The following is a 5,757-nucleotide window of genomic DNA, read 5'->3' as shown; positions in this document are numbered from 1 at the left end:
GCTAACGTACGAAACTGAGTCCTATAAGTATCTGGGGTCACGGCATAATGTTCTAGAATGGTCTGTTTTATCTCCCCATACTCACAATTCCACTGAGGTTCCATAGCTCTATAGACGTCGGCAGCTCCACCCTCCAAGAGGCCCACCAGGTATCTGACTCGCTCTCTTTCTGGGACTTCCATTAATTGGCACTGATGCTCAAAGTCCTGGAAGAAGCCCTTAATGTCACCTGCAGCTTCATTAAATGGTTTAAAGTCCTTGCGGGACACTCTGGAGAATTCCCTCATAGTTGGTGCTGTGGTTACAGTCTGTCTGGAGCCTCTAGCTGCTTCCACAGCAAACCTCCTCTCCAGCAATGCTGCCCTCTCTTGAGCTCTGCGAATAGCCTCCCTCTTATCTTCTATGGTGGCCTCATCTCCAAGCAGTGCCATCTCCTCCTCATACCACACAACCCATTAACTTTTTGGGGTATTTACCTCCAGCTCCCGTCTTTCCTCCCCTTGCTGTGGAAATTTTTCCTCGGTGCCATCTTGCAGGCAAGCATTTTCCAAAGCCTCAATTAGTTGCTCCTTGGAGAGTCCTTTGTAGCCAACTCCTAATTCACGGGCCTTTGTTTTGAGGTTTGACATTGTCCAGTTCCTGTATCCTGAGGTTCTGGTTTCAGACGTTGATGGACCATTGTCCTCCATTCTTTCTGCTCTGATCCCGCCGCTGCCAATCAGTTTGTGACGGGGTATGCGACAGAGCAGTGAGGGACGCCAGGCCAAGGAACAATCCAAAGGGCTTTATTGGAACCACAAAGATAAAGCACCAAACAAATATAAATCCTTAAAGTCTGCAAGGAGTCCACAACAAAACAAAAGATCCAGGGGCATCGCCTGGTATTCCGATGCCAGGGAAAATAGGGCAATGGTCCTTATATGAGTTCCCTGAGTCCAACAGGGGGAACAATAAAACACAATCCCAAGTGGCCACTGATCTCCAGTCTGTGACAGTCCATACACAGGCCCTAGGATCCAGCTTCAGCTATAGATCCTAGTGCTTCTCCAGCCGAGATCCAACTAACCTAACATGGGTCTCATTGTTCTTCTCTCTTGGGATCAGCCCCTTAGGTGGGCACACCTCCCCCTAGACATCTGATACATGAATGGACTTTAGACTCCTGGCTCTGTTCTGTTTACCAAGTTGTGGTTGGAGAAGTCCCATGCTGAGAAGAACAAACAATCTCCCAGCAGAAGCAGTACAAAGGAGGGACAGACTATTACACCATGAGAACAGGCGGGGGAGGGACACGCTGTTACAGGTGGTTTATTTAGGGTATTTCTTTACCTGATGTGATGTAATAAAAATGGCTAAAAATTGACACATTGAGAACCACAGATTTACAATATTTAGATGTAATTTGTTGCAGGTAATAAAGTTTTTGGAGCATAAGCAACAAATCAGAACACTGATTTTGAGCCCAATTAAGACTGATCCATACAGCGCCATGGTATATGTTGATGCTATAATAAATGGAATTATTTTCTCACCACTAAAAATGTCTCCAGGACTGAAGAAATTTAAGAAGCTGCTTAAATGTGAAAGTCTCACAGGAACCAAAATTACCTCAAATCTAATGGATCTGTTCCTGTTTTGCTGAAACCGATTTACAGTTAATGGAGAATCACGAGAGCAGGAATATTGCTGAGAACGGCAGGACAGAAACCAGCCCCAGGATTGGAAATATCGGTCCGTTTAGAAATGTATTTATCCCAAAAAAAATTTTTAAAATCACCCTATAAGGTTTGGAATTGGGAAAGAGGAAAGAAGAACAGTAAATCGGGGTCACACGGAGCAAATTTGCTGCTGATTTTACCCATGTATTTGTGACGCCCTGGCCTATCAGGTCGTCACAGGGTATTGTGCAATCTGCCCTTCTGCACAGTATCCACATCCTCCTTGGTTACGGATCCCTGGCCTTCGGTGTTGCTAAGAGCAGAGCCAGTCAAAACCCTAGGAACACTCTGCACCACACCCACCAGACACACCATTGGGGGGCCTGAAGGGAATAGGGCCGCCCACTTGGGGGTTGGTATTGGAGTGAGAAGTGTGAGGAGCAGGAGAGAGGAGGTGAGGAGCTGGGCTCCCTGTAAATACTAGGTGGCAGACGTTGGTCTGGGCCTGGTAGGAGCTGGAACCCCAGTCGCAGGGGATCGTGTCAAGGGGCACGGATCTGCCGAAGAGGGCAGCCGGCAGCCTTGAGCCATCTCCGGGCAGGGGCCAGGGCACGACGGGGTACGTGGACCTTAGCCGGGAAGTAGCTTCACGCATCCTGGTAATTTACCCGACGAGGGTGAAGTCTTCAAGATTCATCCTCCACCCGCTCCAAAATCAGGGTACTAGCGCACCAAGAAGATAGGACTTTCCCAGTATACAGTCCAGAAAATCCCAAGCGTGAACCCTGAGAGCAAACTCACTCTGTTAGCCATACGGGTGAGCGAGACCCGACTAGTTCCACACTACAGGGTCCAAATAGTGAAGAAAGTGCCACGGAAAAAGGTCACAGGCTAACAAGCAACACCAAGGGCACGAATCCACGCGTGCTCCCTCCCTGCTGCAGCGGTGCTCAGAATTCTGGTTTACAAGTTGTCGGTGTTGCAGAAAACCCTTTCCTCCCCCACAGCACCCCTTCACTGCCATCACCGGGCCCCCGGGGCAAACCCCTTACCAACAGAGGGGTTAAACACCTTGCTGCCATACCACCACCACCGGGCGCTCCCAACAGCAGCGGTGGTACTCCATCTTACCACGCATCGTGGGTGGCGTCACGAACTTCTAACTTCCCTGTACATATGCCCCCTTTTAAATTCGAGTGTCCGCACGACCCCTCCACTGGTCTGGAGACCCCTCGAGCCACCGCGGTTCCGGATCCGAGCGGCTAAGCCGCTGACTCGGGGAGGTACATATTTCTAAACTGTAATTCGCAGGGTTTCTGCATCTAAAATCTGGGCACTTATTCAAATGTTTTTAAGTGGGGTTTTTTTTGGGAGGTGAAAACAACATAAAAAACAAAAAAACAAAAAAACAAACACGCAACAAAACAATTGAAGGTCAGGGGTTTAATCTGCAGATTTCGGGTCCCCATTGTAATTAATGGTTAAAAGTCTAAACTTGGAGGTTACAGTTCAGCAGAGACAGTCTAAACTTTAAGGTTATAGTTCTGCAGGGACAGTCTAAACTTGGTTTTTACAATTGAGCAGGGACAGTCTAAACTCGGAGGTTACAGTTCTGCAGGGACAGTCTAAACTTGGTGGTTACAGTTCTGCAGGGACAGTCTAAACTTGGAGGTTACAGTTCAGCAGGGACAGTCTAAACTTGGAGGTTACAGTTCAGCAGGGATAGTCTAAACTTGGAGGTTACAGTTCAGCAGGGATAGTCTAAACTTGGAGGTTACAGTTCAGCAGAGACAGTCTAAACTTGGAGGTTACAATTCTGCAGGGACAGTCTAAACTTGGTGGTTACAATTCTGCAGGGACAGTCTAAACTTGGAGGTTACAGTTCAGCAGAGACAGTCTAAACTTGGTGGTTACAGTTCAGCAGAGACAGTCTAAACTTGGTGGTTACAGTTCTGCAGGGACAGTCTAAACTTGGTGGTTACAGTTCTGCAGGGACAGTCTAAACTTGGAGGTTACAGTTCTGCAGGGACAGTCTAAACTTGGAGGTTACAGTTCTGCAGGGACAGTCTAAACTTGGTGGTTACAGTTCTGCAGGGACAGTCTAAACTTGGTGGTTACAGTTCTGCAGGGACAGTCTAAACTTGGTGGTTACAGTTCTGCAGGGACAGTCTAAACTTGGAGGTTACAGTTCTGCAGGGACAGTCTAAACTTGGAGGTTACAGTTCAGCAGAGACAGTCTAAACTTGGTGGTTACAGTTCAGCAGAGACAGTCTAAACTTGGAGGTTACAGTTCTGCAGGGACAGTCTAAACTTGGTGGTTACAGTTCTGCAGGGACAGTCTAAACTTGGAGGTTACAGTTCTGCAGGGACAGTCTAAACTTGGAGGTTACAGTTCAGCAGAGACAATCTAAACTTGGTGGTTACAGTTCAGCAGAGACAGTCTAAACTTGGAGGTTACAGTTCTGCAGGGACAGTCTAAACTTGGAGGTTACAGTTCTGCAGGGACAGTCTAAACTTGGAGGTTACAGTTCTGCAGGGACAGTCTAAACTTGGAGGTTACAGTTCTGCAGGGACAGTCTAAACTTGGAGGTTACAGTTCAGCAGAGACAGTCTAAACTTGGAGGTTACAGTTCTGCAGGGACAGTCTAAACTTGGTGGTTACAGTTCTGCAGGGACAGTCTAAACTTGGTGGTTACAGTTCTGCAGGGACAGTCTAAACTTGGAGGTTACAGTTCAGCAGGGACAGTCTAAACTTGGTGGTTACAGTTCTGCAGGGACAGTCTAAACTTGGAGGTTACAGTTCAGCAGGGACAGTCTAAACTTGGAGGTTACAGTTCTGCAGGGACAGTCTAAACTTGGAGGTTACAGTTCAGCAGGGACAGTCTAAACTTGGAGGTTACAGTTCTGCAGGGACAGTCTAAACTTGGAGGTTACAGTTCTGCAGGGACAGTCTAAACTTGGAGGTTACAGTTCATCAGGGACAGTCTAAACTTGGAGGTTACAGTTCTGCAGGGACAGTCTAAACTTGGTGGTTACAGTTCAGCAGGGACAGTCTAAACTTGGAGGTTACAGTTCAGCAGGGACAGTCTAAACTTGGAGGTTACAGTTCTGCAGGGACAGTCTAAACTTGGAGGTTACAGTTCAGCAGGGACAGTCTAAACTTGGTGGTTACAGTTCTGCAGGGACAGTCTAAACTTGGTGGCTGCAGTTCAGGAGGGACAGTATAAACTATGTAACAGAGCGTCATGTCTGCTTGATAATAGAAACAATCTCTTTGATAGAAAAATAGGCAATGCTCGGCAAATATTTTGGGAACCACGGGGTAGACTATTCTCCGGACTTATAGCTGCAATGCCCCTCTGGGAATTATTCAAATTGTCCCTCCAGTGAGGAAGGAGACAAACTCTAGCGCCACCTATTGGAATCCTAAAAGTCAAAAGTGTCTTTTTAAACAAGCCTTTTCACAGGCCTTAGGATTTACTTCCAGATCAGATTCCCAATTTGCAGACACGGTGTTTCGGGGTGATTGCCCCTCGTCAGTGCAAAGTGTGGGTATCTCAGAAGCCAGATCAGATACCCACACTTTGCACTGACAAGGGGAAATCACCCCGAAACACCGTGTCTGCAAATTGGGATAGTGATCTGGCTTTAAATCCTAAGTCTTATGAAAAGGCTTGTTTAAAAAGCCACTTTTGACTTTTAGGATTGCTACTTCCAATAGGTGGCGCTAGAGTTTGTCTCCTTCCTCACTGGAGGGACAAGTCAAATATTTTGGAACATCAATCACTATTACAGCCCATCTGTTTCACCAAAATGGCACAGCTTTTTCCAAACTCACATTCTCTCTGCAAAAGTCTCCCAAGGCCAATGTTTGGGGACCGCCGGTTCATGTGGTCATGCGGTACTTTCATTAACCCACGGTACATCTTTAGGTCAGGACGTTCTTCTACGCAGTTGAGGTCGCCTATAGCCACAGTACAGGTAAATATACTGTAGCGGTTTGTAACCACTTGGTTGGTATTCTAGACCCGCGATCACTCCTCAATTTTTTCTTGCCCAACCAATTTGTAGGCGTTTTAATAAGCTGCGCTCAGTTGCA

Source organism: Anomaloglossus baeobatrachus, chromosome 4 (genome assembly GCF_048569485.1).
Source record: "Anomaloglossus baeobatrachus isolate aAnoBae1 chromosome 4, aAnoBae1.hap1, whole genome shotgun sequence".
In the NCBI taxonomy this organism is placed as follows: domain Eukaryota; kingdom Metazoa; phylum Chordata; class Amphibia; order Anura; family Aromobatidae; genus Anomaloglossus; species Anomaloglossus baeobatrachus.
Note: the sequence above shows the minus strand (reverse complement) of the source record.